Source organism: Zootoca vivipara, chromosome 16, assembly GCF_963506605.1.
Source record: "Zootoca vivipara chromosome 16, rZooViv1.1, whole genome shotgun sequence".
NCBI lineage: Eukaryota > Metazoa > Chordata > Lepidosauria > Squamata > Lacertidae > Zootoca > Zootoca vivipara.
Genome location: NC_083291.1, coordinates 34,683,451 through 34,693,820, shown reverse-complemented (window position 1 = coordinate 34,693,820; position 10,370 = coordinate 34,683,451).

Sequence of the window (10,370 nt, the reverse complement as noted above, 5' to 3'; positions counted from 1 at the left end):
CTCCCCATCTCAACTCTGTCAAGTTCTGCTTAGGTGGTGAAGGCAGGCAGTATTTTTAAAAGGGGGAATACAGTCCCTGAGGCCCTGATGGATTGGAGGGAACGAAGGTCACTTCTGTCAGTGCCAAGCCAAAGGTGAAAGCAAGCATTTCCAGCCTGCATTCCCTAGGTGAGCAGCCGAAGGTGGAACCAATGCTCAAACTATGGGGTGGGTGAGGGTGGAGGTAGGGGAGCCTGTATTAAATCCACACGCCCCAACCCCTGTCTCCCTCTAATTTTAGCCACATCATGGGCCTTGCATCTTTTAAACAAAACAATAGTGAAGCACACAAACCCACCATAACTCGGGCACTGCTAGATCCAAAAATGCAGCAAACAGAAGATTTTTTTCACTGCAAAACAGGCACTAGGTCCTAATTAGGGCCTGAGAGTGGAAGCCGGCATTGAGACCCTTGTCATTTGCAATGGGTCCAGAGCGTACAAAAGTTGTCCATCCAACTACAGTGTACAGTTTCTAAATGCTTATGAAGGGAAGGGAAAAAATAGCTTCGTCCAGTGGGCAGCTTGCCTGTACACAAAAGAACCACCTCTGCATGGTGACCAGGGACATTGCTAGGCACATAAAGCCTTGGGGTGGTGATGGTGGTGTCCATAACCCAAATTTGCATAACATTTGTATATGCTAATTATATTTATATAGATTCAATTTTAGGTCCTCCTTCAAAAGAAAGAGAAAAAATTAACTCTGGCTTTTGCCATCAGAGCTTACGGTATTTTCTGGGCTCTGTGGATTATATGTAGACTGGGTCTCCCACATCACCTTACCATACATTGACAAGAACCGCTGTACAGTACATATTAAACTCATACAAGACTTGTCCCACAAATATGATTCTCTTCCCTCTCTCATGCACAGTTTTTTCTCCTCGCCTATGAAGCTCTTGCACATCCCTACAGGTATTCTGCTACATCAGTACCATGCACACATGATATCTGGCAAGCACAGATCACACAAACAGGAAAATGTCCAATGTACCAAACAGATAAGTCAAGAAAGTTAGTCAGGCCACACATGATGTACCTTGTGTATCACCAACTCTTTCCCTTCCTGCCATTGGTCTGCTCGGAATCGGTCTCCTCAGGCTGTCTCTCTCCCCAAGGGGTAAAATTATAAGGGTACCAGCATTTTCTTCCAGGGAGAAAAGTATGTGTGAGTGGGGAGGATTCTGAGTGCAAATCCAGACCAAGGGGAACGTTTTCAGCACCTCTTCTACCCTTCCCCTCCTGTTCTTGGTCAGCCTCAAAGCTTCAGACAGTTCTTTTGCTCATTAAAAAATGTTGGAAAAAGAGCCATGGAATGATATGTCATGTATACTTTGCCTCATAGTTTGTGAGAGCTCTGGCTAGGCCACAACTCGAACCCAAGGGGTTTCTGATTTAAGCCCTGGCGTCTCTGAAGGGCAACCGGTTTCATCTTAACCCTAGTTAAAATTATGACGGGAAAGGGATGGAGCAGAGGCTTAATGAATTCACATTTCTTACTGCTCAACTCCAATTTTAGTCCCATTGTGTATACACACCGGTTCCTGACTGCTACTAGAGGAGTCCTAAGAGGAGGATAGGGACATGGGCTTTCTGCTGCAAATAGTTCTCAGGGATAAAAGCTAAAGGTAAAGGGACCCCTGACCATTAGGTCCAGTCGTGACCGACTCTGGGGTTGCGCGCTCATCTTGCATTATTGGCCAAGGGAGCCGGTGTATAGCTTCCAGGTCATGTGGCCAGCATGACAAAGCCGCTTCTGGCAAACCAGAGCAGCACATGGAAACGCCGTTTACCTTCCCGCTGTAGCGGTTCCTATTTATCTACTTGCATTTTGACGTGCTTTCGAACTGCTAGGTTGGCAGGAGCTGGGACCAAGCAACAGGAGCTCACCCCGTCACAGGGATTCGAACCGCCGACCTTCTGATCAGCAAGCCCTAGGCTCAGTGGTTTAGCCCACAGCGCCACCTGGAGCAAATAAATGAGCACAAACGAATAAAAGGTGGCAGGTACAGGACAGCAGCAGAGGAAGCTGCTCGGGCGCCTGGAGGGGCACGCCCATACGGGCGGGGTACACTGTGGGGCCTCCGGAGCCTGCCTGCCTTCTCCCACACAACCGCCCTACAGCTGGGGCGGGGAGGCAGCGGGCGGGCCGTTTGGGTAGCGTGGAGCCTGCGCACACCCAAGCCATCTCTCCCAGGAGAGACACGTGGCTCAGGTGCACTGCAGGCCCCGTGATGAGTCCCACCCGGCATTTTGTCACCCCCCTCAATGGTGACACCCGGGGCAGCCCGCACCCACCGCACCCCCCTTCCTCCGCCCCTGGTACAGGAGATAACCTAAGCAGCAGCATGTGGGTTTAAGAAGGCAGAGGTGAATTCAAAATACAGTGGTACCTCGGAAGTCGAACAGAATCTGTTCCGGAAGCTTCGGAAGTCCGTTCGACTTCCAAAACTTTTGGAAACCAAGGTGGAAGCCGTGTCAGACGTTCGGGTTCCAAAGAACATTTGCAAACCAGAATTTCACTTCGAGATCTGCGGCATTCGGGAGCCAAAACATTCGACTCACAAGGTGTTTGGGATCCAAGGTACGACTGTACTTGTGCAGTAGTACAGCTCTCCCATTAGGCAACATGATGTTGAGATGTCGCAGCGAGGTGCTGCCTTAATCTAGTTGGCTGCTCTCAAGTATGGTGGAAAATGACCCCCTACCCCGCCACCAGTATTGAAAGAAAATACAACTACCTGTCCGGTCATAAGATGTAACGGGGGTGGGCACATCTTATCCTTCACCTTAGACAGGAAAAAGAATATATGTGTGTGTGGTATGCAGGTATACCACTAACTCCTGCAGAAAACATTGAAGTGCTGTACTGCAAGTATAAAATCACAGTAAGCATATAAAAATATAAAAAACAGAAACACCATAAATATTTGGCCAGTCCTAGGCCAGTCCTGTACGAAGGTGAGTCTGTCAGCACCTGCGAACCTTTTCAAGGATGACAACAGCCATCTTTACCGAGCCTTTGTGTCTACCTGCAGTAAAACTTTACAAATGGCTCTTTTATTCATGGAACAGGTAGAATGTCATAGGTAGGACAAAAGAAGCTGGAAACCTGGGATTGTAAACAGTGGCTAATCTCCCTCTAAACAAACAGCCCAACCTAGAAGGATAGGGAAATGGGACTAGGTGGGGCACAGCTAACTATGTTCCTGACTTGCTCACCCTCATTACCGTTACCACATGCAAAGAGATATTTAAAGGGGGAGGGAGATAAACTCTTGGATTCATTAGTTCTCTAGCAGGGTTTCCCAAATTTGGGTCTCCAGCTGTTGTTGCACTACAAAGCCCATCATCCCTAGCTAGTAGGACCAGTAGTCATGGATGATGGGAACTGTACAGGGCCGGTTTGATGAGGCCCTAAGCTACTGAAAGTAATGGGGCCCTTTATATGTCCAGCTGTCCTTTGTCAACAATAAATTGTCGCTGTTTTTTGTGTTGAGTATATGCTATATGGTAATTTATGGACCTAAAGCCATTTGCACATAACAAAACCAGTGATATTTTAGGGAGCAGGCTAGCAGGTGGGGCCCATTACTTACATCATAGGAGCCTACACAACACAAAACACTGTTGCTGTATGTAGGTTTTTTTTATCTTATATTTTGGAAATGTACATCCAGGTTGTTGTTTTTCCTTTAATTTTGCGTGGTGGCCCAAGAGAGTAGGGCCCTAAACTATAGCTTGTTTCGCTTATATGTAAATCCGGCATTGGAACTGTAATCCAAAAACAGCTGGAGACCCAAGATTGGGAAACCCTGCCCTGGAGGCTCTTCACGCCATAGGGCTGTTGCTTAGCCAGCCTCTTCCTCTGCACCAGCACAGTCCTTAAGAATGCTGCTTCTTTAACTCTCATAGGAGAAACCTTAAGTGGAAGGAGAAAACTTGGGGTGGCAATCCCAAGCCAGGAATCATTGAGGCTGGCTCAAGATAGGGCTGCCATATTTTGAAGAGCAAAAAAGACGACACATTTGCGGGTGCCTGGGGCTGGAGGGGAGGAGGTGCAGTAGAGAAGATGCTGTTTGATATTGTTCTATTTTCCTATCACGTTGTTTGCTGCCTTGATTTATTTTTTTCTTTTATGGGAAAGAAGGAGATAGCTGTTGAAAGTAAGTAAAGGAATAACCAAACACGCATGTCTGAATTAGCTCTTGTCCAATTCTAGTACTCCTGGAACGACAGTTCCTGAACGTACGTGTGCTTCCTTGGTACCAAACAAACAAAAAACAAAAAAGAGGACATTTTGGCAAATTCAAAAAAATCTGCCAGGACAAAAATTTTACCCCTGGAAAATACGACATGTCTTGGGAAAAGAGGATGTATGGCAACCCAGGCTCAAGACAATTTGCTGCTTCGATAGGCTGAGCTAGAGAATCCCAGAAGTTGTCAATGATCCCTTGTAACATGCAAAAGTGGTTGGTATTACTGCAAGAGCCCCCAGGCAATGCCACTTTGATGACCTGGAACTCCACTGGTGCCCCACCCCAAACTCTAAATGGCCATGGGTCACAGGATTGGCTCAGGTTCCTATCCAGCGTTTTGTGAAATACCAAGTTTGCCATTTAATTGATCAGAATTGCATGGACCAAAAGACTGTATGTGATAGATAACACAGCAAAAAAAGAAAAGAAAGAAAGAAAGAAAGAAAGAAAGAAAGAAAGAAAGAAAGAAAGAAAGAAAGACAGGTGTCATTATGCACCTCTTTATGACAAAGCATTTTTTATCACTGATCATCATAACAGTTTCCAGAAAGGAACCTGTGTTCGACCATTGCATAAAAAAAACCCCAAACACTCTTGGTTATCATGATAATACTGTATACCACAAGTCTATCCAAAAACATTTCACACAGTTGAAACAAATCCAGCTATATTTTGAAATATTTTAACTATGCTGGTTCCCACCCAAATAATCCTGGGAATTGTGGTTTTAGTGAGGATACAGAAGCTTATTTGACTACCCCCTTCTCAGAACTACAGTTCCCAGAATTCTGTGGGCCAAGGGGACCTTTACATGTCTACTCAGGGTTAGCCTCCTTGGATTCAATAGGACTTTCCACCAGGTAAGCGGGTATAAGATTGCAGACTAACAGCACAATCCTAACTTTATCTATACTCAAAAGGACATCCTGTTGAATTTAATGGGGCTTACTCTCAAGTAAATAGAGTTAGGATTAAGGGTGGAATGCAGATCCTTCTTTAATCTAGAAGCCAAGCTATTTGTTTTATTCTTACACAGAAAGCAGTCCAATAAATATTTGCAGAGCCTCATAACCTTTGTACCTCAGACACAATAGGATGCAGGCACAAAAAAAAGTTTTCTGGACTGATTGCAAAATTAACTTCAGTATTCAGCCAACCCCTACAGCAACATTGTGAGGTGCCAGGATAGATCACGGCCAGATTCCTAGGAGTTTTGTTGTTTAGTCGTGTCCTACTCTTCGTGACCCCAAGGACCATAGCACGCCAGGCACTCCTGTCTTCCACTGCCTCCTGCAGTTTGGTCAGACTCATGTTGGTAGTTTCGAGAACACTGTCCAAACATCTCATCCTCTGTCGTCCGCTTCTATATGAGTTTAAGGGTTAATTCTCTATTGCTTGCTGAAACAGACTTAAAGGGCTTTTTGTTTGTTTGTCCAAAGTCCTGTGTCAAGTTCATAGCCAAAATTGCATTCCCAAGGACAAGTGAACCAACTGGTGGACTAAGTAGAATGGTATAGATTGCAAATGTTATACTTGGACCACATCCTTCTGTGGATATTATAAATCCTTGAAATGTGGCTAGTGGTCTTGTGGCTGCCTTATTGGTCATTGGGTTAGCAAAAGAAAAGTTGCAGATTTTGTTGGAGTAGCAGTCAAGGGGTTTGTAAGTTTCCTTGTGTAGTTGGTATTTCTTGGTCTGAGAGTGCTGTGTTTCTCTTATAAAAGTTACATAGCTGGTATAGAACTTTTGCCCACCTTCTGACCACATCATATTGTTGTGAGGTAATGTGAGAGCTGGACCATAAAGAAGGCTGATCACCAAAGAATGGATGCTTTTGAATTATGGTGCTGGAGGAGACTCTTGAGAGTCCCATGGACTGCAAGAAGATCAAACCTATCAATTCTGAAGGAAATCAGCCCTGAGTGCTCACTGGAAGGACAGATCCTGAAGCTGAGGCTCCAATACTTTGGCCACCTCATGAGAAGAGAAGACTCCCTGGAAAAGACCCTGATGTTGGGAAAGATGGAGGGCACTAGGAGAAGGGGACGACAGAGGACGAGATGGTTGGACAGTGTTCTCAAAGCTACGAACATGAGTTTGACCAAACTGTGGGAGGCAGTGCAAGACAGGAGTGCCTGGTGTGCTCTGGTCCATGGGGTCATGAAGAGTCGGACACGACTAAACGACTAAACAACCCAAACATATCTGAAATCGTAGTATTTTTTTAGGGGGGGGGCAGGCGGAAGTTTTTTATGTCTGATGTTTTATTGTATTTTTAATATTTTGTTGGAAGCCGCCCAGAGTGGCTGGGGAAACCCAGCCAGATGGGCAGGGTATAAATAATAAATTATAACGTTAGCTATGTATTTTTATTGATTGGGGGGGGCAGCTGTCCCTCCCTGACCCCGGCTCTGCCCACGTCTCTTTCCATGCATTAAGCATGGTTTGCATGACTCTCCTTCATTTTTTTAGGCAAGTTCTAAGTTTTTGCTTTAAGAAAGGGCATGCTGAGGTCAGTATTCCCCCAGCTAGCTCTGTTTCCCATTGTTTTGAGGTGTCATCTAAAATAAAAGGGATGGCATGCCTTACTTGGTGACAGAGGCTCTGACTTGGGCTCCAGATTGTGGGTGCCCATGACATCACTTGGGCCATCATGTGCGTGTGACACGATGTCATGTCGCACATGTGCCTTGGCGGTGACTGGGCCGAAGCCTCTGGCTCCTCAGTGGAGTCTTTGTCGAGGGTCCCTGTGGCTGTGGACGTGCTTCTGGAAGTGCAGCCCAGCTTCTAGGGGGCATCTGCGGCCACAGCGGGCCTCAGGGGAGGCCTCACAGCAGAGGCCTTGGGCTGGTCACAGAAGTGGCTGCAGGGGTGGGGCGGCATGGCGAACATTTGGGGGGCCTTGGGCACAGGCATCCACAACCCCATGCAGATGGTGCCTATGTCATGCTATATGACAACACACACACGCGACACATTAGGTCACCCCGCCAGGCACCCACAGTGCAAATTTTGTGAGTGCCGAGGCACCCAGGGCCCTCTCAGAGATGGCGCCTATGCTTGGAGAGCAATAAAATATAGTTCCAGGCTTAAGATGCTCCAGCCTCCTTTCACTGTGGGGAGATACAGGAGATTGGCATTTATTCTGGGCCTTTTGCAGTAAAAAATAAATGATTTTTCCCCCCTACCACTTTCGTATCTAGTTGAGTGGGGTCTAAATTGGGAGTGATTGGAATAGAAACAGCAGTTTTGGTAGGATCGTTGTTTTTACCATTACTAATCTGCCTGGGAGGACGACATGGGTTTTGCTCAATTTTCCCCAAATTTTGAAGAATTGTCCGCCATACAAGGGGATAGTTTTGTGAACAGAGTCTGTTAAGGTTTCTTGTTATAATAGTTCCTTAATATCTATGCTTTGTGTGACAGAGTCTAATGCCTGTGAATTCTGTGAATGTTTTTTTGTTTCTTGGGTGATATATTGAAGCATAAAGCTTCGGATTGTGAGAAGCTAACTTGCAGGCCTGCAAAACTGTTAAGCTCTCACAATATTTTTGCTGCTGTGTTTAGCAGGTCAGGTGTCACAATAATTAAATCAGGAGCAAACAGTCCGAATGTATAGTTTTGGTTCCCAACCTGGATTCCTTTGATGTCTGGATTCCTTTGATGTCAGAACAAGCTACATGCCTTGTTCTGAGGCATATAGCTAATGGTTCTAAAGCTAGGATGAACAAAAAGGGAGGGTGTACCCCAATACACATTTCCCGTGGAGTAAGCACCCCCATAATGAATTCAGGTGGGATTACTTCTGAGTAGACATGTATAGGATTCTACTGTTAGATGGTGTCTGAGGGAAAAGATATCAGGTTGCAGCAAGGCAGGGCTGGGACAATGGGCCACTCTCCTTTCGAAAATGAAAAAGCCAGCAGCAACTATTGAAATCCAAGGGAGAGAGCCTATTATTTCTTTGTCCAAGAAAGCCTTGCTGCAACCTGATATCCTTTTACACTGGGCACAATCAAATGCCTCTTTCTTTCCATTTTAAGGCTATTACATACAGATTTCAGACCATCCTTCCCATCGTACTCAGAAAATGTCCTCTCTCCTAATCTCCTTTTAAAAACTATTATTTGTTAAATCCAGCTTGAATGAGTTTTGATTTACAGTACTCAAAGACTGGAACAGTGCCTTGTAGGTTTTTTTCCCCTTTTCCTTTTTTTGTCCTAGTAAAAGTATTGTTCTACTATTGCTGCGTAGAATTTTCTAAATGCCCGGCATTGCTACTTGTGATTTCCTGCTTTGTATCAATTTATTGGATTTTTACAACACTTTACTCCTTGTACATTTCTCCCCTTCCGATTCCTCGATGAATATGATGGCCTTGTTCATGGTGGATACCTTTGAAAGGGCTTCGTGACTGCCAAAGTCCTATCCTGCTCCACAGAATTGCCAGTTCTTCAACCAGTCTTGAATCCGTTTCCTGGAACAGCAGCTTCAGATGCAGACGGTGGCAGGTGTTTAATGTTTATCCCCATGGCATTAAAAGAAAAACCACCTGCTGGTTCTAAACATCCATGTTTGTGTGTGTGTGTGTGTGTGTGTGCGCGTGCGCGCATGAAAAAGCATTCACACGAATTAATTAAAGAGGTTTTCTGCACTGGTCCAGTAAAACGCTTTTGCTGCGCTATACAGACCAGAAACTGTTCTCTTTGCAGAGCATTAAGCACAGCGGCTGGATTCTTCTTGTGGTAAAATTCTTGTAGCTTTGCAGCAGAAAACGACTCACCAAAGCTCAACTTTCGAAGACAGCTTTATTGCAGAAAAATAACAGAAACACCTCCAGAGCTTTCAGACATGACTGCTCCACACCCCACAGGCAAACAAAACAAACGCTCTATATATACTGAGCATCTTAACAACTTAACGACTTAACAACTTAAATCACATTACCTTGCTAATTTGCCAGCGTCTCAGGTTTAAAGTCCTAACATTAATAAGAAAGAGATACCATTTAACTAAAAGGGGCAGAATTTAAATCATTACAACATGCAAATCCCCCCCCTCAATTCCCATATCCTTGCTTCTCAATGCAATATTTAAAATATTTCCCTTTGCCGTTTCCTTTATGAGATCCATGCAACTCTTTGGAGATAAGAAAGGACATTTCTCTTCGTCTCTACCAGCCCCTCTGCAGGTAACATTAGATAGTAAATGTCGCTGGGTGCTTTGAGTCCCAGCTTTGTTATAATTAACACCTCAATCCTCTGTGAAATTAAATTTTCTCCCATTTTCCAAAAAGGAAATACCAGTAGTTGCAGTTGGTGTACGTATTGAGTTTCAGAAGTCAGCACAAGAGATGTAGTAACAAAATATAGAAGGCAGGAAAAACGCTGAGGTAGGGAAGCATTACAGATTCCCCCACCTGTAGTTGTGGCAGCTCAAGCTGTGAGAACATTTTTCAAGCACAAGAGAGTGTCCTTCTTTCATGTGCGAAATATCAGGAGGGGTATGCCCCCCCCCCGCAGCTAAAGATTGGATCGCCAAGTTCCATGCCTGGAGAGGAAACATACAAGAACAGACAGAAGTTGTTGCAGTCTGAAGGGGCCTTTTTGTCATGCCCACCCCCCCTCCATGGAGTTGCAAAGAACAGATTGCACTACAATGTTACTTTCCTTTGTCCCAGATTTGCAGCCAAGGGGAGGTATGGCTCTGCTTCTAGTAACTTCACCATCTTTCTGGCCTTGACTGGCAAGCATGTGAATTGGACGGGGAATGAGAACCACAGCTGCACCCTGTGATGGGAAGGGGCGGGGCATTTTGTAGGAACCTGGCACACTCAGGGACATTCATCTTCTCTGACTTTTCGGCAAATATAATCAGTCTTGAGACCCTTAACGTATGGAAAAACAAAGGGATCTATATAGGCAGGACTCACTTTCCCAATTGACACAGCCCTTTTTGAGCTCTATACCTCCAACATTTTTCCGATGAAAATAGGGAAATTATAATTATACCTCCACCCATCAGACTGGGTTGCCCCAGCGACTCTGGGCAGCTTCCAGCGTATATAAA